Raw genomic sequence first — 26628 nt, forward strand, 5'->3', positions numbered from 1 at the left:
TATATCCATATATAGAGATATTTTTGTAGTGTCATATATTTTTGCCATATATTTTTGTAGTGTCATCCACTGTAGATGAGGGTACCACTACTTCCTAATTTGGGGCTCAAACATGTGATTTTCTTTGGCCCACAGAATAAGATGGCTTTGAAAAGTCTTGTATGCTTCCACTTGCTCTTTTGAACCTCTGCCATTGCCACTGTCAAGAACAAACTGGGGCTGGCTTGACGATCCTAGCAGGAGGATGGAGCACAGCCACCTGCAAGCCAAGCCCAGCCAAGATCAGTCAACCCTCAGTCAACTCACAGACTTTGAGAAATAATAAATAGGTGTTTGGGGATGAATTGCTACATACAATATCCAACTGATACAGGAGCATGGCACTCTCCTCTCCCTATGATGGACTGTGCTCCTCCATTGATATCCGTATACTCCAAGAAGGAGGAGTCATCTGGAAATTAATGTTACTTTGTCCGCAGTGTTCAAGGCTCCCATTTGACCCAATACCACGAACTTTGTTCACACCAACTTGCATGAAAACAGCAAACAGCCATCTGGTGTCAGTGAATTAGCAGGTCATCAAACCAGTGCTGAGTCTTAGAGACTGGCAGAGCCATGACTCAAATTTCCAGAGTTCGAAGTGGTGGAACTCACCATTCTGTCCAGGGTGCTTTTGGAAATATGTGTCATAGGGGCCACATGTTTGCACCAACCAAAACCTGGTGCCTTTGGCACCACAGAATGAACACAACACAGAAGCAATATGCCATCACTCTGCCCTGGCTGCCTCAGCCTTACCAGTGCCGGTCATGTCTAAAAGTCTTCATATTGAGGAAGTTCCTGAACTTTCTTTGGTGGTTGAAGGCTATAAAAAGACCAAGGAAGAATGATATCAAAAAGGTCTATGCCTCTCAGAGAATGAGAGCTGGCAAGGGCAAAATGAGCAACTGTCATTGTATCCAGCACAGGGGCCCCTGCATCATCTATAATGAAGAAACATTAAGGCCTTCAGAAACATCTGTGGAATTACTTTACTTAATATAAGCACATAGAACATTTTGAAACTTACTCCTGGTAGGCATATGGGGCCTTTCTGCATTTGGATTGAAATGCTTGTTTTCTGCAAGCTAGACACTCTGTATGGCACTAGGGATAAGCATGCCTCCCTCAGGAGTGACTACAATCTTCCCATGCACAAGATGCTTAATACAGACCTTAGCAGAATCTTGAAGAGCCCAGAGATCCCAAGAGCCCTCCAAGTACCACATAAGAAGATTCAGTGCAGAGTTCTGAAGAAGTATTCACTGAAAAACCTGAGAATCATATTGAAGCTACACCCATGTGCAAAGACCATGCACCAGAACACCATTCTTCACTGGGCCAAGAATCACAAATTCCAGATGGATAAGGCAGGAGCAGTATTAGAAGCCAAATCATATAAAAGGGTTCCAGGCCAGAAGCTTGTGGTAGGGAAGAAAGGAAAGAAGGCTGTCAGTGTTAAGAAGCAGAAGAGGAGGAGTTATAATGGCAGTGTAGTAGGGGGACCCCGGGCTTGCCTCATCTCTCAAACATAGCTAGATCAACATCAAATCATTTGGAACACCTAACAAATCGATCTGAGGATGAAGAGAATGATCCTCACAATTAGAGAAGAGAAGGTGGCAGGTGCAGAGATGTAAAATGGGGGAGAGAAAAGCTGTGGTGTTGCAGTGGAGAGGGAGCCCTTTTCACAGAGAGAAGACAGAGAAAAAGAGAGGGGGAGAGAGCAGTGCGTGGGGTTCATGCAAGAAATACACTCCCCCCAAACCACTGACTGGGGAATCAACAGGAACTGACTATTGCAAGTTTTTACAAACAATGGAACTCAAATTCTGAGGTTTTAGAAGTCAGCACCATTTGCTGGAGTCAAGCCAGGTGGGCAGCAGTGCTCCTAGGGAGAAAGGCAAACACTGGACAGACTGGACAGAGGACAGTGTGGTGTAGAGATCCCCTGGGTCGCACTAGGAGAGAATGTTCCCTTTCCTGGAGTACATTTGGAAGAGGGTATACTGCCTCTCCAAGGACAAAGGACTGAGTGGGCACCAGTGAGCAGCCATTCATCTGCAAGGGACAGAAATGCACACGGAGGACAGATAACCTGATCACAGCTTTTTGCTGTGCTTCACCATAAACTCCAAGTGCCTACGCAGCTGTGCAACTGCTTCATTGGGAAAAAGCTAGCACCAGACACAGCACAGACCTCCTTCTCTGGAGAAGGGAATCTGGTCTGTGTCTTGCTGATCCTTTACAATTTAGAGTGTTGAATCCCAGCCACAGGCCAGAAATAAAACACAGGAGTACTGTGGCACTGGGTATTCATTGGTCCCAGGCACAGACAGGTTGAGGGCAGGGAACTGATGGAAGCCTAGGACACAAAAAGGGAGGTTGTTCGCTTTTCTGTGAGGGCTTCCTGAACAGCAGTGGGCATGAGCTCCCCTAAACAGGGATAAGAGAGTGGGTGACACCATTTTCCCCTGACAGCCAGCATGTTTGGAACACCTACATTCAATGAACAACATAGCGCCCTCAGTGGAGGGTGGAGCCGCTTACACCAAACCTCGCCATGCTGGGCCCTGTAGGAACATCTTTTCTAAAGCAGATCTGACTGTAAGCCAGCATGGCAGGTCTCTCCCCCAGAGAACCAGCACAGGCCCCCTGTATGCACCAAGTCTACTGATCATAGAGTGCTCCAAAGTGTCAGCTTTAGTTCTGGTGGAAATAGGACTAGGATTTCTTTGTTTGCTTGTTGTTGTTGTTGTTGTTTTCTTTCTTTTTCTTTGGAATGAGGCTTATACTTTTTTGTTTATTTGCTTATCTGGGGATTTTTTTTCCTTTTCCTTTTCTCTCTCTTTGGATCAGCACTTTTTTATATTTAATCAGGCTTATTTAAACAAACAAATTAAAGCACACCTAGTTAAAGGTCCAAACACTCTCCACTACAAGCAAGGAGGTACTCTGCACACGACTTAACTGGGGCAAAGAGCAGCCAAATCATAACAGTAGAGTGTACACAGCATACACCTTAACCATTTCCTGAAGCACCAGGCTTTGTAAAGTGTATAACCCTTTCTCAATATAGCATTACTCTCAGGATCAGGAAACATAACAAGACTTCATAACACACAAAACACAGAAACCTGGACAAAATGACAAGATGAAATAATTCTCCCCAAAAGAAAGATCAAGAAGAAATCACAGCCAGGGATTTACTCAAAAAAGATATAAGCAATATATCTGAACAAGAATTTAGAGCAACAGTTATAAGAATACTAGCTGGGCTTGAAAGAAGCATAGGAGACACCAGAGAAACCCTTGCTGCAGAGATAAAAGACCTAAAAAATAGGTTGAAGTTAAAAAAAAAAATGCTATACCTGAGATACAAAACTGACTGATTGTAATCACAATGAGGATGGAAGAAGCCGAGGAATGAATAAGTGATATAAAAGATAAAGTTATGGAAAATATTGAAGCTGGAAAGAAGAAGGAAAGAAAACTATTGGATCAAGACTATAGACCCAGGGAATTAAGTGATTCCATAAAGCACAATACTATCTGTATCATAGGAGTCCCAGAAGAAGAGTAGGGAAGGTGCAGAGGGTTTATTTGAAAAATCATAGCTGAGAACTTCTATAATCTGAGAAAGGAAACAGGCATTCAAGTCCAAGAGGCACAGAGACACCCCCCTCTCAAAATCAACCAAAACAGGTCAACACCAAGACATATAGTAAAACTTGCAAAAAATCAAAGAAAAAGAGAATTTTGAAAGCAGCTAGGAAAAAAAGGTCCTTAACCTTGTAAGGATAGACATATTAGGTTAGCAGCAGACCTGTCCAGGGAGTTGGCAGGTCAGAAGTGAGTGGCATGATACATTCAATGAGATAAATGGAGAAAATACTCAGCTAAGAATACTTTTAATTTTTTTAATGTTTTTCTTTACTTTTAAGAGAGAGAAAGAGAAAGTGTGAGCAGAGGAGGGGCAGAGAGAGAGGGAGACACAGAATCCTACACAGGCTCCAGGCTCTGAGCTGTCAGCACAGAGCCTGATGTGGGGCTCCAACTGAAGAACTGTGAGATCATGACCTGAGCCAAAGTCTGACACTTAACCAGTTGAACCACCCAGGTGCCCCACAGCCAAGAATAGTTTATCCAGCAAGGCTATCATTCAGAATAGAAGGAGAGATAGAGCTTCCAAGACAATCAAAAACTAAAGGAGTTTGTAAACACTAGACCAGCTCTGCAATAAATATTAAAGTGGACACTTTGATCAGGAAAGAGAGACCAAAACCAACAAAGACTAGAAAGGAATGGAGACAATCTACAAGCACAGCAACTTTACAGGTAATACAATGGCACCAAATTCATACTGATCAATATTTACTCTGAATGTAAATGGACCAAATACTCCAATCAAAAGACATAAGGTAGCATAATGCATAAAAAAACAAGATCCATTGATATGCTGCTTATAAAATATTCACATGAGACTCAAAGACACTTCCAGATTGAATGTGAGGAGATGGAGAACAATTTATCATGTCAATGGACATCAAAAAAACCACACACAAAAAAACTAAGTAACCATACTTATATCAGACAAACTAAATTTTAAACCAAAGATTGTAATAAGAGATGAAGGGCACTATATCATAATAAAGGGGTCTATCCAGCAAGAAGATATAATAATTGTAAATATTTATGTGCCAAACTTGGAAGCACCCAAATATACAAATAAATTAACAAAGAAACTCATTGATAGTAATATAATAATACTAGGGGACTTTAACACCCACTTACAACAATGGACAGATCATCTAAGCAGAAGATAAACAAGGAAACAATGGCTTTGAGTGATACACTGGACCAGGTGGACTTAACATATATTCAGAGCATTTAATCCTAAAGCAGCAGACTACACATTCTTTTAAAGTACACGTGGAACCTTCTCCAGAATAGATCATACACTGGGTCACAAATCAGGCCTTAACCAGGACAAAAAGATTGAGATAATATCATGCATATTTTCAGACTACAATGCTATGAAACTTGAAGTCAAACACAAAAACAAACAAACAAACAAACAAACAAAACTGGACGGACCACAAATACATGGAGATTAAAGAACATCCTACTAACTGTGATGGGCTAACCAGTAAATTAAATAAGAAATTAAAATAATAAATGTAAGCAAATGAAAATGAAAACATGACAATCCAAAACCTTTGGGATGGAGCAAAGGAGGGCAAAAGAAGGAAGTATACAGCAATAAGGCCTATATCAAGAAGCAAGAAAGGTCTCAAATACACACCCTAACCTTAAACCTAAAGGAGCTGGAAAAATAACAGTAAATAAACCTAAAACCAGAAGAAAATGGGAAATAAAAATGAGAGCAGATACAAACGATATAGAAATTTTAAAAAATAGTAGATCAACAAAACTAGGAGCTTGTTCTTTATAAGAATTGACAAAATTGATAAGCCCCTAGTCAGAGTTATTAAAAAGAAAGAGAAAGGAGTCAAATAAGTAAGATCATGAATGAAAGAGAAGAGATTATAACAAACACCATGGAAATACAATTATAATAGAATATTATCAGCAATTATATACCAATAAATTGGGCAATCTAGAAGTGGATAAATTCCAAGAAAGATTAGAAACTACCAAAACTGAAAGAGGAAGAAATAGAAAATTTGAACAGACCCATAACCAGTAAAGAAATTGAATCAGTAATCAAAAATCTCCCAACAAATAAGAGTCTAGGGCCAGATGGCTTCCCAGGGGAATTCTACCAGACATTTTTAAAAAAAAATTTTTTTTTCAACGTTTATTTATTTTTGGGACCGAGAGAGACAGAGCATGAACGGGGGAGGGGCAGAGAGAGAGGGAGACACAGAATCGGAAACAGGCTCCAGGCTCTGAGCCATCAGCCCAGAGCCTGACGCGGGGCTCGAACTCACGGACCGTGAGATCGTGACCTGGCTGAAGTCGGATGCTTAACCGACTGCGCCACCCAGGCGCCCCCTACCAGACATTTAAAGCAGAATTAATACCCATTCTTCTGAAATTGTTCCAACAAATAGAAATGGAAGGAAAGCTGCCAAATTCATCCTGTGAGGCCAGCATTACCTTGATTCCAAAACCAAAGACTCCACTAAGAAGGAGAGTTATAGATGAATATCCCTGATGAATCTGGATGCAAAAAAATCTGCACAAGATACTAGCAAATCAAATCTAACAGTACTTAAAACAATTATTAACCATGATCAACTGGATTTTATTCCTGGGCTACAGGGTTGGTTCAATATTCACAAATCAATCACCATAATACACCACCTTAATAAAAGAAAGGATAAGAATCATATGATTCTTTCAATTGATACAGAAAAGGCATTTGACAAGATACAGCGTCCATTCTTGATAAAAACCTTCAACAAAGTAGGAATAGATGGAACCATACCTCAGTATCATAAAGGCAATAAATAAAAGACCCACAGCTAATATCATCCTCAATAAGGAAACACTGAGAACCTTTCTCCCTAAGATCAGGAATACGACAATGGTGTCCACTCTCACCATTACTATTTAACATATTAATGGAAGTCGTAGTGTCAGCAATCAGACAATAAAAAGAAATAAAAAGCATCCAAATTGGCAAGAAGTAAATCAAACTTTCACTCTTTGTAGATAACATGATAATCTATGTGGAAAACCCAGAAGACTACACCAAAAAATTGCTAGAACTAACGTACGAATTTATCAAAGTTCAGGATATGAAATCAATGTAGGAAGCCTGTTGCATTTCTATACACCCATAACGAAACAGCAGAAAAGAAATCAGGGAATTGATCCCATTTACAATTGCACCAAAAACCATAAGATACCTAGGAATAAACATAACAAAAGAGGTAAAAGATCCGTGCTCTGAAAACTGCAGAACAGTTATGAAAGAAATTAAAGAAGACACAAAGAAAAGGAAAAATATTCCATGCTCATGGATTAAAAGAGCAAATATTGTTAAAATGTCTATACTACCCAAAGCAATCTACACATTCAATGTAATCTCTATCAAAATAACACCAGCATTCTTCACGGAGCCAAACAAACAATCACAAAATTTGTATGAAATTAGAAAAGACCCTAAAAGTGATTTTGAAAAAGATAAACAAAGAGGGAGGCATCACAATTCCAGACTTTAAACTGTATGGCAAAGCTTTAATCACAGGACAGTATGGTACTGACACAAAAATAGACACTTAGATCAATGGAACAAAATAGAGAACCCAGAAATGAACCCACAACTATATGGTCAATTAACATTTGACAAAGCAGGAAAGAATATCCAATGGAAAAAAGACAGTGTCTTCAACAAATGGTGCTGGGGAAACTGGACGGTGGCATGCAAAACAATGAAACTGGACAACTTTCTTACCTATACACAACAATAAATTCAAAATAGATGAAAGACCTAAATGTGAGACAGGAAACCATTAAAATCCCTAAGGGAGAACACAGGCAGCAACCTCTCTGACCTTGGCTGCAGCATCTTCTTATTAGACATGTCGCTGGAGGCAAGGGAAACAAAAGCAAAAATGAACGATTGGGACTTCATAAAGACAAAAACCTTCTGCACAGTGAAGGAAACAATCAACAAAACTAGAAGGCAGCCTACAGAATGGAATAAAATATTTGCAAATGATATACCAGATAAAGGGCTCGTACCCAAAATCTATAAATACCTTCTCAAACTCAACACCCAAAAAATAAATAATCCAGTTAAGAAATGGGCACAAGACATGAACAGACATTTCTCCAAAGATGACATACAAAAGGCTAACAGATACATGAAAAAAATTCTCAATGGCACTCATGATCAGGGAAACACAAATCAAAATCACAGTGAGGGGTCACCTGAGTGGCTCAATCACTTGAATGTCCAACTATTGATTTTGGCTCAGGGCATGATCTCATGGCCACGGGATTCTCTCTCCCCTCTACCCTGCCTTTCCCCTCTGCTTGCTCACTTGCTCTTGATCTCTCTCTCTCTAAAAAATAAAACAAACAAACAAACAAACAAAACAAAACAAAACAAAACCACAATGAGATACCATGTCATACCTGTCAGAAGGGCTAAAATTAACAACTCAGGAAATAATAGATGTTACCAAGGATGCAGAGAAAAAGGAACACTCTCATACTGTTGGTAGGAATGCAAACTGGTGCAGCCATTCTGGAAAACAATATGGAGGCTCTATAAAAGTTAAAAATAGAACTACCATATGATATAGGAATTGCACTACTAAGTATTAATCGAAAGGATACAAAAATACTGATTTGAATGGACACACGCACCCCAATGTTAATAGCAGCACTATCAACAATAGCCAAGTTATGGAAAGAACCCAAATGTTCTTTGACTGGTTAATGGATAAAGAAGATATGGCATGCACACATACACACACACACACACACACACACACACACACACACGCAATGGAATATTACTTGGTGATCAAAAAGAATGAAATCTTGTCATTTGCAACAATGTGGATGGAACTAAAGTGTATTATGCTAAGTGAAATAAGTCAATCGGAGAAAGACAAATATCATGTGATTTCACTCATATGTGGAATTTAAGAAACAAAACAGATGAATATAGGGGAAGGGAAGGAAAAATAAAAACAGAGAGGGAGACAAATGATAAGAAACTCTTAACTAGAGAAAACTAAGGATTGCTGTAGGGAGGTGGGTATGGAATGGGCTAAATGGTGATAGGCATTAAAAAGGGTACTTGTGGGATAAGCACTGGGTGTTATATGTGATTAATCACTAAATTCTGCTCTTAAAACCAATACTACACTATAGGTTATAACTTGAATGAATTTTTGGAAAAAAATTTAAAAAAAAAGGAAAAAGAAACCTTTGGCAGGAAAAAAGCCTGCAGCTACCAAGAAACCAGAAGCATAGAGGAAGCCTGCAGAAAAGAAACCCACCATGGGAGAGGGGCCAAGATGGCAGAACAGCATGGAGGTTTGTTTTGTATCTCTCGTCCATGAAATACAGCCAGATCAACACTAAACCATCCTGCACACCTAGAAAACTGTTTGAGGATTAACACAATAATCTGCACAATCTGACCACAGAACTCAGCAGGTACATGGCATGGAGAGGTGAACTGGGGGAGAGAGAAGCTGCGGAGGGAGGGCAGGGAGCTGCTTTTGCTTGTGGAGAGAGAACAGAGATGAGGGGAGAGTGTGGGAAAAGCACCCAAAAGCAGCTGGAGAGAAAGTGGAAAAAGTGGAAACAGCCACAAGGACTGAACAAAACAAGGAGAAAGGAGAAAGGAGAGGGTTTAAATTCCATTAAGACTCTATAAACAGGGGAGTGCAGAGTCTAAAACTCCACAGCTTGACACCTGGTGGAGCTCTGGTGGGAAGAGTGAATCCCCAGGAGCAGAGAGTGAAGTCCTTGGGGTCCTTGGGCCACACAGGCAGAGGTGGTTCCCCTGCTGGAAGGACATTTGGTAGAGGCTGTGCGGCCATCCCACAGGCAAAGGTCACAGCAGACCCCAGAGAACAACCACATTTGCTGGTTCTGGAACAAAGACGTTAAGGGTGAAGCCTGGCACCAGATGTATGTTGTGGTTTTCCATAATCCCTGAAAGGCTGCTGCTACACGATCGCATCACCTTTTTCTGGGGCAAGCTGGCACCCAGCCAGAGTCTCTGGGAATTAGCAGCAGCACAGTCCTGCAAATGTTCCTGGGTGAGGCTGGCACCTAGCCATTGCTTGGTGAGACCCTCCCCCGAAGGTCTGAGTGGGTCAAAGTCGCAGTTTCTCAGAAGTGAGGGGTTGGGAAACACATCTGCATCCAAGATAAAATTCAGGAGGGAGGTGCTACCTGGCAATCTGATGGCTTGGTCATGGACAGGGTACAAGCAGGGAGTGGATGGAAGCCAGAGACAAAGGACAGGTGCATGATTGCTGATCGGGGAGAACAGAGTTCCCATACTAGAGACTGGGTAGCTGGGTGGTGCCATTTTCACCCCTCCCACACATGCGCATATGCACTTACAAGTACCACAACAATCCACCCCAGTAAATTAAGCAGCGCCATCTAGTGGATAATGGAGCCATTACACTAAGCCCCACCCAACTGGAACAACCTCGCTCTTCAGGAACACCACAAGTCTCTCTGCCTGCTTAGTTTACAGACTATAAAGTGCTTCATACTTTGACTGCTAGGGGAAAACAAGGTAATTTCAGTTGTATCTCAGTCTGTTCACTGGTCCATTTATTCAATTTTTTTCTTTTTTGTTTCTTTTCTTTTTCTTGAATACAGAAAGAGAAAAAATTATTTTTATTTTCAATTATTATTAAAAATATTTTTCTTTAATTTTTTCTAATATATTTTTTACTTCTTTGTAAATTTTTCAAATTATATTTTGCTTCCATCACTTAATTTTATTCTATTTCATTGCGTACATTTTTCAAATTTTCAAATGTTTTCCTTTTTTTTCCTTTTCTTCTTTTTTTCTTTTTCTTTTTTTTTTGTCTTTTCTTTAAATTTTTTTTTCCAACGTTTATTTATTTTTGCGACAGAGAGAGACAGAGCATGAACGGAAAGGGGCAGAGAGAGAGGGAGACACAGAATCGGAAACAGGTTCCAGGCTCTGAGCCATCAGCCCAGAGCCTGACGCGGGGCTCGAACACACGGACCGCGAGATCGTGACCTGGCTGAAGTCGGACGCTTAACCGACTGCGCCACCCAGGCGCCCCTTTTTTTGTCTTTTCTTATCTTTCTCTTTTTTCTCTAATCTAGTAAGCCCCTTTCAACAAACAGACCAAAACACACCTAGGATCTAGCATCATTTGATTTTTGTGTGTGTGTTGTTTTAAAATTTTTAATTTTAATTTTTTTTTACCTTATTAATTTCTTTCTTCCTTCAAAATGATGAAAGGAAGGAATTCACCCCAAAAGAAAGAGCAGGAAGAAATGACAGCCAGGGACTTAATCAACACAGATACAAGCAAGATGTCTGAACCAGAATTTAGAATCACAATAATAAGAATACTAACTAGTCTTGAAAACAGATTAGAATCCCTTTCTGTGGAGATAAAAGAAGTAAAAGTTAGTCAGGATGAAATTTAAAAAATGCTATAACAGACCTGCAATCTTGAATGTTGCCATGGCAGGAAGGATGGATGAGGCAGAGCAGCAAAGCAGCGCTATAGAGGACAAACTTATGGAGAATAATGAAGCAGAAAAAAAGGGGGACTAAGACAAAAGAGCCCAATTTAAGAATTGGAGAACTAAGTGACTCATTAAAAAGGAACAATATCAGAATCATAGGGATCCCAGAAGATGAAGAGAGAGAAAAAGGGGTAGAAGGTTTATGAGAACAAATCATAGCAGAAAACTTTCCCAACCTGGGAAAGACATAGACATCAAAATCCAGGAAGCACAGAGGACTCCTATTAGATTCAACAAAAACCAACCATCAGCAAGGCCTATCATAGTCAAATTCACAAAATACTCAGGCAAGAAAAGAATCATGAAAGCAGCAAGGGAAGATAACATCCTTAACATACAAGGGAAGACAGATCAGGTTTGCAGCAGACCTATCCACAGAAATTTGGCAAACCAAAATGGAGTGGCAGGATATATTCAATTTGCGAATCAGAAAAATATGTACCCAAGAATTCCTTATCTAGCAAAGCTGGAGAGAGAAAAAGTTTCCCAGACAAACAAAAATTAAAGGAGTTCATGACTACTAAACCAGCCCTGCAAGAAATTGTAAGGGGACTCTCTGGGGGAAGAAAAGGCAAAGAGAGAGAGAGAGAGAGAGAGAGGGCGAGAGAGAGAGAGAGAGAGAGGCAGACCAAAAGCAACAAAGACTAGAAAAGACCAGAGAACACCACCAGAAACTCCAACTCTACAGGCAACATAATGACAATAAATTTGTATCTTTCAATACTCATTCTAAATGTCAATGAACTAAGGGCTCCAATCAAAAGACATAGGATAACAGAATGGATAAGAAAATAAGATCCATCTATATGCTGTTTACAAGAGATCCACTTTAGACCTAAATGACACCTTCAGACTGAAAGTAAAGGGATGGGGAACCATCTATCATGTCAATGGTCGACAAAAGAAAGCTGGAGTAGCCATACTTAAACCAGACAATCTAGACTTTAAAATAAAGACTGTAATAAGAGATAAAGAAGGGTATTATATCATAATTAAGGGGCTATCCACCAAGACCTAACAATTGTAAACATTTATGCACCAAATGTGAAAGAACCCAAATGTATGAATCAGTTAATCACAAACATAAAGAAACTCATTGATAATAATACCATAATAGTAAGGGACTTCAACACCCCACTTACAGCAATAGACAGATTATCTAAACAGAAAATCAACAAGGAAACAATGGCTTTGAATGACACACTGGACCAGATAGACTTAACAGATATATTCAGAACATTTCATCCTAAAGCAGTACTTCTCCAGTACACATGGAACGTTCTTCAGTATAGACGATATACTGGGACATAAATTATCCCTAAGTAAGTACAAAAAGGTCGAGATCATACTGTGCATAATTTCAGACCACAATGCTATGAAACTCGAAATCAACCACAAGAAAAAATTTGGAAAGGTAACAAATACTTGGAGACTGAAGAACATCATACTAAAGAATGAATGGGCTAACCAAGAAGTTAAAGAGGAAATTAAAAAGTATATGTAAGTCAATGAAAATGATAATACCATAGCCCAAAACCTCTGGGGCACAGCAAAGGCAGTCATAAGAGGAAAGTATATAGCAATCCAGACCTTCCTAAAGAAGGAAGAAAGATCTCAGATACACAACCTAACCTTATGCCTTATGGAGCTGGAAAAAGAACAGCAAATAAAACCCAAAACCAGCAGAAGACAGGAAATAACAAAGATTAGAGCAGAAATTAATGCTATCGAAACCAAAAAAAAAAAAAAAAGTAGAATAGATCAATGAAACCAGAAGCTGGTTCTTTGAAAGAATTAACAAAATTGATAAACCACTAGCCAGTTTGATAAAAAAGAAAAAGGAAAGGCCTCAAATAAATAAAATCAAGAATGAGAAAGGAGAGATCACAACCAACACAGCAGAAATGAAAATAATAATAAGAGAATATTATGAGCAATTATATGCCAATAAAACGGGCAATCTGGAAGAAATGGACAAATTCCTAGAAACATATACACTCCCAAAACTGAAACAGGAAGAAAGAGAAAATTTGAACAGACCCATAACCAGGAAGGAAATCAAATTAGCAACCAAAAATCTGCCAAAAACAAGAGTCCCGGGCCAGATGGCTTTCCAGGGGAATTCTACCAAATGTTTAAGGAAGAGTAAGCACCTATTCTCTTGAAGGTGTTCCAAAAAATAGAAATGGAAGGAAAACTTCCAAACTCTTTCTATGAAGCCAGCATTACCTTGATTCCAAAAACAGAGACCCCACAAAAAAAAAGAGAACTATAGACCAATTTCCCTGATGAACATGGATGCAAAAATCCTTAACAAGATATTAGCCAACCAGCTCCAACAATACATTAAAAAAGTTATTTGCCACGACCAAGTGGGATTTACACTTGGAATGCAGGGCTGGTTCAATATCTGTGATTCATCACATCAATAAAAGAAAGGACAAGAACCATATGATCCTCTTAATAGATGCCGAGAAAGAATTTGACAAAATACAACATCCTTTCTTGTTAAAAACCCTCAAGAAAGTAGGGGTATAAGGAGCATACCTCAAGATCACGAAAGCCATGTATGAAAAACCCAATGCTAATAGCATCCTCAATGGGGAAATACTGAGAGGTTTCCCTCTAAGGTCAGGAACAAGACAAGGATGTCCACTCTTGCCACTGTTATTCAACATAGTACTGGAAGTCAGTCTCAGCAATCAGACAAAACAAAGAAATGTCATCCAAATCAGCCAGGAAGAGGTCAAACTTTCACTGTTCGCAGATGACATGATACTCTATATGGAACACCAAAAAACTGCTAGAACTGATCCATTAATTCAGCAAAGTCACAGGATATAAAGTCAATGCACAGAATATGGTTGCATTCCTATACACCAATAATGAAGCAACAGAAATAGAAATCAAGGAATCAGTCCCATTTACAATTGTTCCCAAAACCATAAAATAGCTAGGAATAAATCTAACCAAAGAGGAAAAAAATCTATACACTGAAAACTATAGAAATCTCATGAAAGAAATTGAAGAAGACACACACACAAAAAAAATGGAAAAATATTCCATGCTCCTGGATAGGAAGAAGAAATATTGTTAAAATGTCAATACTACCCAAAGCAATCTACATATTCAATACAATATCTATCAAAATAACACCAGCATTCTTCACAGAGCTAGAACAAATAATCCTAAAATTTGTATGGAACCAGTAAAGACCTCGAATATCCACAACAATATTGAGAAAAACAAAAACAAAAACAAAACAAAGCTGGAGATATCACAATCCCAGACTTCAAGCTGTACTACAAAGCTATAATCATCAAGACAGTGTGGTACTAGCACAAAAACAGACACTCAGATCAATGGAATAGAATAGAGAACCCAGAAATGGACCCACAAATATATGGTCAACTAATCTTTGACAAAGCAGAAAAGAATATCCAATGGAATAAAGACTATCTCTTCAGCAAGTGGTTCTGGGAAAACCAGACAGCGACATGCAGAAGAATGAACCCAGACCACTTTCTTACACGATACACAAAAAGTCAAAACGGATGAAAGACCTAAATGTAAGACAGGAAACCATCAAAATCCTCAAGGAGAAAGCAGGCAAAAACCTCTTTGACCTCTGCCACAGCAACTTCTTATTCAACACGTCTCCAGAGGCAAGGGAAACAAAAGCAAAAATGAACTACTGGGACCTCATCAGTATAAAAAGCTTCTACACAGTGAAGGAACTAGTGGGACCTCATCAGTATAAAAAGCTTCTGCGCAGCGAAGGAAACAATCAGCAAAACTAAAAGGCAACCAACGGAATGCGAGAAGATATTCACAAATGACATATCCAATAAAGGGTTAATATCCAAAATCTATAAAGAACTTATCAAACTCAACACCCAAAAAACAAATCATCCAGTGAAGAAATGGGCAAAAGACATGAATAGACACTTCTTCAACCGACACATGAAAAAATGCTCAACATCACTCATCATCAGGGAAACACAAATCAAAACCACAATGAGATACCACCTCACACCTGTCAGAATGGCTAACATTAACAACTCAGGCAACAACAGGTGATGGCGAGGATGCAGAGAAAGAGGATCTCTTTTGCCTTGTTGCTGGGAATGCAAACTGGTGCAGCCACTCTGGAAAACAATATGGAGGTTCCTCAAAAAATTAAAAATAGAACTACCCTAAGACCCAGCAATTGCACTACTAGGTATTTATCCAAGGGACACAGGTATGCTGTTTCGAAGGGGCATATGCACCCCCATGTTTATAGCACCACTATCAACAACAGCCAAAGTATGGAAAGAGCCCAAATGTCCATCGATGGATGATTGGATAAGGAAGATGTAGTGTGTGTACACACACACACACACACACACACACACACACACACAATGGAGTATTACTCGGCAATCAAAAAGTATGAAATCTTGCCATTTGCAACTATGTGGATAGAACTAGAGGGTATTATGCTAAGCGAAATTAGAGAAAGACAAATTATCATATGACTTCACTCATATGAGGACTTTAAGATACAAATAGATGAAGATAAGGGAAAGGAAACAAAAATAATATAAAAACAGGGAGGGAGAAAAACGTAAGAAACTCTTAAATATGGAGAACAAACAGAGGGTTGCTGGTGGGTTTGTGGGGGGGTGGCTAAATGGGTAAGGAGTATTAATGAATCTACTCCTGAAATCACTGTTGCACTATATGCTAACTTGGATGTAAATTTTTAAAAAAAAGCTTCCAATATCAGTCAAGAAAAATGCTCTAACTTTACATGCCTCATTACAATCAGTGATACTTTATTATCTATTATTTCATTTGTAGGTGGAGACATTAAGGCTCAGATGAGTTATGACATGGTCAAAGTTGCCTGGAAAAGAAACAGATTTAGCCATGAAAAAGAAAAGAAAAGAATAGAATAGAAGCCCACCACAGAACTAAAGAAGCCTGCTGCATAAAAACTTAAATTTGTGTATTCCATAAAAGTCCAATCATTTTGGACTGCTAATTTTGAATAAAGACCTGATCGAAGGTAATGGGGGGGAAAAGACAATGTCTGACTGAAATAGTCCCCCCTTCAAAGTATTTTGCTCATAATAAAATCAGAGGTACAATAAGACCCACCAATAACACAAAATAAAACAGGAGCCAGGAAATTAAAGAGATGAGAGGAGAAAGATAGGGGGGAGGAGCAGACTTCTGAAGCTTTCTCAGGGGCCAAAAAGCCTAGCCATTAAGATATAGAAAAGAAAAATGTAGAAAGGAGATCAGAACCCACAGATATTTACAATGACCTGAAGAGCATTCACCTGAAGTGTGGGTGCAATGGAAAAACTACAGACCTTGAAATGAGAACTTGGGTTCTCAATTGCTATTTAAATGTTCTGAGCCCTTTATTCTCACTAGTTCAAATAAGAAAATAATGCTCTCTTTTTCAGAGAGTAGATATGAGGATTATACAATACTGTAGTATTGTATATAATAGTACAATAGAAGAGTAGCACTTGGAAGATAATCAGTAAATGATGGATAACAGTATTGGTAATATACTAAGTTAAGTGTTAGCTTAAGTTTCTGGTCTCCATACTCTATCTTTTTCTCAAGACCTGGTTGCTTTCTGTCCTAGTACACATCACTGGTTCCCAGATCCTTTGATTTGCTCCTTATCTGGTGAACCAATACCCAAATCTGCCCCTTATCATCCTGCCTCTGACAACAATAGAAAGGATGACAACATAAATATAACTGCAAAATGAATTAACAGTTAAAATTTATGGAGATACTTACTGGGCATGATACTAATAAGCCTTTTATTTATATTCTATCCTTTTATCCATGTATTGGCCGCACTGTTTTCTCATCATCTCCATTTTACAGATGGGAACACTAAGAAACAGAGACATCTATTACATTACCTTTTCTAAGACGATTTCCATTAAGCGGGGTGAAAGGATTTAAATTCAGGGCTTTATGATGCCAAATATCACCCTTTCCACAGCTATACCACTGCACCTCCCAGACTCTAAGAACTCGTCCGTGCCTTGACAGATTCATGACTAGATAACCCATGCTTCTGGGTCAACAATTTCTGTGTTCAGGTGTGACAGATGGGTAGGGGCGAGTGCTCTTGACTCCTAAACAGAGAGTCCAGTGACAATTTCCACCCTGCGAACAGGAACTGGCAGGAAGACCCTATACTCTTTCTCATAAAGGACAGTGTAGAACAATTTCCAACCTTCCATTGGACTCTTCAACCCCCCTGGAGCCAGGCTTGCACAGGGGACCCTGCAGAAATTATCTATTTTCCATGGACATCTATTTCCTGCTCTCGGGCACTTCTACCCTCTCTTCAATTACTCAGATGGCAGTGTAGCAACTCAATCAGTGTGTTCCAGGAGGTCACACTTTGAGAAGAATCTTACAATGAATTACAGTATCATTTTAGATCCCTAATCGCCCAATCAATAATTTAGGTAACAAAGGAAACATTTTCTGGGAAAGCATTAGCTTGAAACTGAAGAGCAGCTTCTCATCCCTTGGAAATGACACAACTTTAACAAGGGTGGAGTAGAGAGAGCCTGACCACTGCCTTTCATACACTCTTACTTGGTCTCCTTTCCTTCTTGCTCTTTCTCTCACTCCTTTTTCTCTCCTTACTCCTCTCCTCTCTCCTGTCTCCTCTCTCATGTCCTCTCTTGTTCTGTCTCCCCTGGCTACCGCTATTGCTGTTCCACATTTTTTCCTCATCCTGAATACTGTCCTTGCTGGTGCAGGAACTAATTAGTACTGTAACAAATCTGCAGCTATGAAGTATTCATTTTTCTTGGAAACAGATCAAAACCATTATCCACAATGTTGTTTAAATTCATTGTGAAGTATTAGTCACACTTAAAATTAAAGATTCACCTTAAAGAAATGGCTATGATTCAAATGAAAAATTTATTTTTTCCAGTGTGCTTAGCTGACTAAAAATATTTCATTAAAAAATGTCAAAATAGGGGCGCCTGAGTGGCTCAGTTGGTTAAGCGTCCAGCTTCAGCTCAGGTCATGATCTCATGGTCCATGAGTTTGAGCCTTGCATCGGGCTCTGTGCCGACAGCTCAGAGCCTGGAGCCTGCTTCGGATTCTGTGTCTCCCTCTTACTCTGCCCCTCCCCTGCTCACACTCTGTCTCTCTGTCTCTCTCTCAAAAATAAATAAACATTAAAAATAATAATAAAAAAATTTTTTAATGTCAAAATAGATAAGATTCTGAGTTCAAAAGCTATTTTTGAGAACTCACATGGTGGTAAATAATGTATCCAACTTGTTGAAACCTTTGAATGATTTCCAAGAAACTACTTCAGATGCATTTTCTTTCTCTTTCTCTAGTTGCTACTGATTGCAGGAGCACTAAAAAAAAAATCCATTTGGTTTGCGAACAAGTAATACTTCAAAGAAAAGTAAACTGACAAAGACTTTTGCCCCAGAAATCCTCAATCTGGGCTGAATTTGAGTACAAAGTCACAGCCTAAGAACCCAAGTGCCCCACACTTCTCCAGCCACCTCAATGATGATTCACCAAAGCAATGCAAAATTGTAACAGAAAGTAAGCTTGTAAAAGACAGCCAGCATTGGCATGATCCCTGAAGAAAAGAGAGAACAGAGAACTAGCAATTACTAAAGGATAGATAATTGCCTTCTTTTTTCCTGAAGAAAAATAAGAAATTTGGATAGATCGGTGATATCAGCTGTAAAAGTATCCCCACATCCCAGCTGTCAACCTGGCAGACACCTATAAATCCCTCTAAAGCCTGCGGATCAGGAGATTAGACTTGTCACATAAGAAAATCCCTATTTGGAATCCTAGGTCTAGGTGATCTTCAAAATCTTTTTCAGATGTAAAAAAGTCATTAAAACTAGATTATTTTCTCAGGTTTCCATGGCAAAGGTAATGGTGGAAACCCAGTATCCTGATTTCTAGATCAATTCACATTAATTGATATTGCCTCTTCAGGTCCTACTCCCATCCACTCTACCCAAATTCTCTGGTCAGTTCTCAGTCCATTCCCCAGGCAGTGATCTCCAACTCCAGTTGCATCAAAATCACCTAGATGCCTGTTAAAACACAAATTGTTCAGCTCCACCCCGAGAGTTTCAGATTCAGTAGGTCTACATTCACCCAAGAATTTGTATTTCTAGCAAGTGTTATGAGATAATTCTCCACAAGTCTAGCGTTTCCTCACATCTTGCAAGCAGAGTCACTGGCTTCCTTTTTTCTGGACTACCTTCCAAGGATTTTGTATAGTGAACAGCCTTAGGAGATAGACAGTAAAAGGCAGGTTTATTTATATCCTGTTTAATAAAGATAACAATGTTGTTCTCCAGGGCAAAGTTCAGGAAAACTTACTGTCCATTATAAATGATCAGGATTCCTTAAGCTCATGATTATTCTCCTTTAATGCCAACCACTTTTTGTGCAGGCATTATCTGGCCCTCCTGCCATTGCCCTGTGAGAATTAAGGCTCTGGGACTGATATAAGCACTTTATATATGACATATTTTAATTTATTTATAAGGCTTTTGTGTACATCTCCTTCTCAGTATATTTCTTGAGTTCCAGGATTCTTACTGTGCCCACTCCTCTATTGTTCCCAGGACTTAAAACAGACTCAAGTACATAAAAGGTACTCAGTAAACATTTGTTTAATGAATGAATACATGAAAAGGAAATGAATAATAACCCAATAAGTTTGGCACATCTATAAAACTCTATTTTATAGATGAAAAAACAAGAAGTTGAGTGGGTTTGGATAACTTAGCAATAATCACAGAGCTAGGAAATTATAAAGCTGGTATTTGGACCTAAGTGTCTGATTCTCCCACCTAAACTTCTAATCACTATGTTCTACCATATGTCTGTGAAGAGAATTAGAACAGAGAGTGGATACCAGTAGGTCCATCATGGCTACTTGGTAATCCCAATGATTGTTTTCTCCTTTCTACAGAGCTACTTTCTAAATTTTCCACCAAAAAATATAGATATAAGTATTTTACATGTCTATATATGAATGTATATATATATATATGCATGTACATACATATATATGTATATCTATGTGCATATATATATATATGTATATATATTTTTTATAATGAGAAAAATTTTATTTTTAAAAAATCTAAGGAATGGACTTATTTCAATGATGCTTCTACCACTCAAAATACTTAAGAATGTCTCCTCTGGAATTGAACTCAGAGATAGTGAAAGAGGCAGATAAGAAAATGATTCTCCATACTTTGTCACACTTCATTTTGACCCCACATGGCTTTGCCCCCACTCATCCCTTCATTTAATTGTCCAGACCTGCTCTGATTCCAAAAAGTATTACTTTTTTTCCAAAATAAAATTGTCTCTTGTGAACAAAGATTTGCAACTCCTGAAGAAGTTAAAGGAAGTCAATATAAACTCTAAGTAGACAAACCACACCATAGGTTCCAAAAATACTCCTGAGCATCTTTGGTATAGGTGGCCTAGCCCCTGGAGCCTATTCATTTAAACATGATCTACACTTATTTCCAATATATGAGTTTCAAAAGCCAATATCCTGAAATCAAGGTCATAGCTCAGGTTTTCCCCTATTATAATTCTTTGAAAAGTGATTGTCCTCTTGTCTGCAACTCTATCATGATGACAGCTAAGCAAGAACCCTGCCCATCCCCACATTCCCTTGCCATGACAGCCCAGAGCTTATTGGAAACACAAAGGAGGATCTCCGCCTCCCACAGCAGTATTTGGACCCATGTAATTTAGATTCACTAAGATAATCAGTGTGTGATCATTAAAAGAACACTGTACTGTTTACAGTTCTCAAGCATTGGGGACATTCTCCTTTGTTCATTATACTCAATTAGAAATTTGAATTAAGGTTTCCATTAAGCAAACACTGATCTCTTTTCCCATGTTTATTGTGGAACAGAAGCCAACAAGCCTCTTTAATTCCTTTCCAAGTTCTGTATATGAGTTGCATTGCTGAGAACAAGGTTGGTAATATAATTGCTCTCCCTCTGTGTGTTTGGGCCACTTGGTAGGAGAGAATACAACTCAATCAAAATTCTATCTTCTGAAAATCATTATAATTTTTCAATCTTATTTACTTAAAATTTGGAGATACATTTGTAGAATTTTGAGAAAATCAAAATATACTTTCTGAACATTGACTTTATAAATAATCTTATGGTATGGTGAAAAGAACGTCACTTTGGAAATGAAAAGACTGTATTCATGTCTCAGTTCCACTTACTAGCTGGGGGACCTAGGGGAAGCTATTTAATTCCTCTGAGTTGAGGTTTTCTGACTGGTAAAAAATGGATTTATAATACCAGTGCAGAATACCTCATAAAATTATTATCAGTATCAAGTGAGATTTTATATATATATATATATATATATATATATATACACACACACATATATATATGAAAATGCTGATAATGTTTATTATTTAGAATTAACAATCACATAATCATTGAAGGTAATCTTCAAAGACATACCTAATTTTTAATTTGATGCTCCTGAAATGTTTCATTATAATACAGTCTAATGTCTCATTGGAACATTTAATCTATCAACAAAGAGCATAATAGGAGGACAGTTTCTATTTAATCATGCAAGAATAATTGTAATGGGAAGGTTACACTTGAAACATCCAGTCCTGTGGGTGGGGGAAGGGGATGTATTATGCTTCAGCTTTCAAATTCACAGAAATGGATCCTTCCTTTCTTGTGTGGCATTTCACAATGTTTTTGTCCTGGGAAAGGGGTGGGGCAGGAGCTGTAGAAAGAGGGACAAATTGGAAAGGTCTCATTTCTTTTCAATTACTATAGCCAGACTCCAAGGACATCATTCACAATGGGTAGTACAAGGAGACGCTCCCTCCAGAAAACACTTTAATTATCAGCTGCTGGCATGTGTCCAGGAGGGAGCTGGCTATCAGAGGCTGGGAGGCTGGAGCAAGGCTTTCAACCGGCCAGATTCAGAAAAGGGAATACCCAGGGAGGGACACAAAGTAATTACCATCATCAAGAACAATTGCAACAATACTGGAGTTGGGCTCGGGTTGTTCACAAACAGGCAATTCCTTTTGTGCAGACATTTGTGTTGACCCCCTCGTACAGACGCTCCAGAAGGAAAAAAGCAGGCTATAACCTTTTCCTTCTTAATCATCAACATTTAGCAGGGTAAATGTCATCTGCTGTCTGACTTTTCATTAACCATATAAAATCCTGGGAAACGGTCTCTGCATTTACAGATATGCTTCTTTTTTTTTTTTTAATGATTTCCTCTACTTCTTTCCGTTTTGTTTTAAAAACCAACTATTTCATCTGCACGCCCCCGTCCCCACCCCCACCCTCCCCACAGAGATTGTTGGAGGTGGCACTTCTGCAACCTCCTCATCAGAAGTTTCTGAAGGCAGAATTATTGAAAGCAAATTGGGTAACTACGCTAACGAGACTCAATTTAACTGTCATCAGGAAATTATAAAATAGCTTATCAGAGATTGAATGTGAAGGAAAGACCCCGAGGATTGTCATTTAAGAAGCAGTAGGTTAAACTGTGTGGGGAAGATTTCCTTTAGCTCGTTAGTACTTGAAGTCACAAGCATTTAAAGATCTAAGACACACCAAGGGAACAAGCCGGCCTTCGGTTCTCCTGCTGGAGAGGGTGATTAGCTGGAATTAACAAGAGCACCACTAGGGATTTCTTCCCAGATCAATTCAAACAACAGAGTTACCCTGACACAGAAATCTTAGGAAACAGTTAACCTGGGTTTGCAACGCTGTGTGCATGCCATGGGAGGAGTGTGTACGTCTGGCATTTTCTCTCTGCAGAGCAGAATGTCACTGGGAAATTATTGAGATAAAAACATATCCACCCTGCACCTGTCAGAGTCATGTCGTGATGAGAAAAATTACCCCATGGTGCCTGGTTCTGTGGATGTCTCCATTCTATTCCCCAGCCTGCCAGTCACTTACTTGTAGCTCCATGAGCAAACTCCCCTAGGCAGGGTTAATGGTTGGGGGAGGAGGGTGGAAAGCCATCAGTCAACTATTAGCTTTAGCAAGCATTTCACCAGTCAGATTCATTTTGTTTAAGCTGACAGTCACACAGTGTAGGACAAGAGCCACTTCCAAACTGCAATCTTAGATGGTCCCCATCTAGGCCTGGGCCCGATCTCTATAATGTATTAGATGCACTTCTCAGTAGATGGCATTAAAAAAAACAAAAAACAAAAAACAAAAAACAAAAAACACAAAAAAAAAAAAAACACAAGGCCCACCACAAACCAGCTCCCTGAGGGGAAGAGACAGTCCTGATTAAATAAAATTTTAGGCTTATGATTTCAATTTGGCGGAGTCCTGGATTTGCCATTAAATATATTCCTAGATGAGATGGGGCTTGCTATCAGGAAACCTGAGTTTGAATCCCAGTTCCACCACAAACTGAATGACTCTGGGCCAGTCACCCAAGCAATGGAACCTTATCTCCAAACATAGAGATAATGAGGAGAGGACCTACCTCACAGGAGTAGAACAGGCATCAGCCTAAGCAGTGTATTTCAAACACACTGGAAGGCATGAAGCAAACTGATACTTTACTGAATGGATGCTCAAACCAAGATTACTCTGATGGTAGCCCATTAAAAAATAATAACCTGGGGCGCCTGGGTGGCGCAGTCGGTTAAGCGTCCGACTTCAGCCAGGTCACGATCTCGCGGTCCGTGAGTTCTAGCCCCGCATCGGGCTCTGGGCTGACGGCTCTGGGCTGACGGCTCGGAGCCTGGAGCCTGCTTCCGATTCTGTGTCTCCCTCTCTCTCTGCCCTTCCCCCGTTCATGCTCTGTCTCTCCCTGTCCCAAAAATAAATGAACGTTGAAAAAAAAAAATTAAAAAAAAAAAAAAAAGAAAAAAAAAAGAAAAGAAGAAAAAAAAATAATAACAACGATTATGTAAAATCATGAATGGGATTTTTGTATCATAAATTAATCCTGTCTTCAAAATAAGCCAGACTACAGACTAGATAAAATACATTTTAATTCACTAAATATCCCCAGTTCACTCCAGATAATACTATTAGAGAGTACAGTGTACCTATCTGTGTTTTTGGCAGAAAGAAACTGGCTATTCTTAAAACAAAAAGATGTACTAGAAGTTTATCAAGGAAACACAAAATTTAAAATTGTCAAAATCAGACTTTAGATACGACAGGTAACAGACTCTCCTGGACCAAACTTTAATAAGGCTCCTCTCAGTCCTGTTGTCAAGTAGTCCTCAACCTTGGTCCCTGTCCCGTCTTTGGCCTGCCTATACCAGGAATCCTGGTAGGTCAGTTTAGCAAGAAAAACTCCTGATCCTTGATGTCTCGTCTTTGTAATTTTCCATCCACTGACCCCATCTGATCCTGCTCCTTGGCTACAAATCCCCAGCTGTCTTTGTTGTATTCAGAGTCCAGCCCCATCTCTCCCTTCTATTTCAACAGCCATGACCTCTATTGCAATAATCTTGAATAGAGCCTTCCTTAACCTTTTAACAAGTGTCAGACAGTAACTTTAATACATGAAAGAAGGAGGCAGCATGGGATCAAGAATACGAACACCTGTGAACAGGAATTGTTTTCTCTCCCACTGTGAGCATCACCACGACACCTCCCAACTTCTCCTGGCCTTAGGAGCACTTGCAAAGTCCTGTATGCAAAGTCCTGTATGGAAGTCAGGTATGTATGCATGTATTGGCTCAGACTAGGTTCCCTGCCCAAGCCCTGGCTTCACCAGGTGACGGAAAGAGAGACCACTTTCTCTCTAGATTCTGTGGACAGAGATGAAGCAGGTAAGGTGTTTTCAAAATAGAAAGGATTAGATGCTGAGCAGCCAGAAATGTTAATTCTGTTGCTGCTAGCCACTGGGTGTGGCCCATATGCCAGAGAAGAAGGTGAAGAGTTGTTATGCCCAGTGTTACAGATCAGGAAACTGAGACTCAGATAAATTCAGTGCCTTTTTCAAAGATTATACATCTAAGTACTATGACCCAGGTCTGTCTGGCTTGATCTTTCCACACCATTCAGCTGGCTCCCATATAAACTGATTTAACCACTGAGCCCAGGGCTGAATGAAATAGCAAATAAGAAAAGAACTTGTAAGGGCTCCTGGGTGGCTCAGTCCTTGAGCGTCTGACTCTTAATTTCGGCTCAGGTCATGATCCCAGGGTCATGAGATCAAGCTCCGAGTTGGGCTCCATGCTGGAGCCATGAGCGTGGTACCTGCTTAAGATTCTCTCTCCCTCTGCTCCCCTCCCCAACTTGTGCTATCTCTCTAAAAAAAAAAAAAAAAACAAACCGAAACAACTTGTAAACCAACGTAAGAGGAAGACACTGATGAGAAATAAAATCAGGGTCTCCTTTTTCTTCTGTGAAAACAACGCAAGGTGTCTCCTCCTGTGCCTCACACAGAGGAAAAGTGGGAAACAGCATTGTCTCACAAGGGCATGCATGCACACTGCCCACTGCTGCAGAAGCTGTACCCCACCCTTGAAGGAGGAGGCTGTGCATTATTGTCTCTGTGCTGTGTGAACCTCACTGCCCCAAGATGCTGAAGCTCCCTGTGCCATGAATGTTTATGATTCCTATCTGCCAAGCACCAATGGAGACCAGTTTGACCGGAGGAGGATGCTGACCAGAAAAGGCTTTGTGCCCTCCTTGCAGATTTTTCATACCTGCGAGCCAATGACATTCAAAACAATAACAGAAATTACTCATTGTGTGTTTTATTTCTTAGTATTTCAATGATTTTTATCCATATGGAGCTGGACAATGGAGTAAACAATAATAATAATTTGAATTTCACGTCTAAAAACCTTTCATACAAAATTATAAATATTTTTTCTTTCCAACCCTCCACACAGGGTAGAATAATAAAGTATAAAGATTAAAAATAAAAGCCAGGCTATGGGGCACCTGGGTGGCTCAGTCAGCATCCAACTTTGGCTCAGGTCATGATCTTGCAGTTCATGGGTTCAAGCCCCACATTGAGCTCTGTGCTGACAGCTCAGAGCCTGAAGCCTGCTTCAGATTCTGTCTCTCCCTCTCTCTCTCTCTCTCTCTCTCTCTCTCTCTCTCTCTCTCTCTGCCCCTCCCCTGCTCATGCTCTGTCTTTCTCTCTCTCTCTCTCATAAACGTTAAAAAGAGAAAAGAAAAAAAAAAAGCCAGGCTAGAATCTTTGCTCAGCAACCTATTAACAGAATATCTTGGAGAAAGTTACTTAACCTCTCTAAGCCTCATCTTCTCCATC

The 26628-nt window shown here is 39.5% G+C and overlaps 1 pseudogene; it reads left to right on the forward strand.

Annotated features, from left to right (window-relative positions):
• Positions 1–381: 381 nt before the first annotated feature.
• On the forward strand, positions 382–9814 carry LOC122469491 (annotated as a pseudogene).
• The last annotated feature ends 16814 nt before the right edge of the window (positions 9815–26628 follow it).

The sequence above is a fragment of the Prionailurus bengalensis genome, chromosome B1 (genome assembly GCF_016509475.1).
Source record: "Prionailurus bengalensis isolate Pbe53 chromosome B1, Fcat_Pben_1.1_paternal_pri, whole genome shotgun sequence".
In the NCBI taxonomy this organism is placed as follows: domain Eukaryota; kingdom Metazoa; phylum Chordata; class Mammalia; order Carnivora; family Felidae; genus Prionailurus; species Prionailurus bengalensis.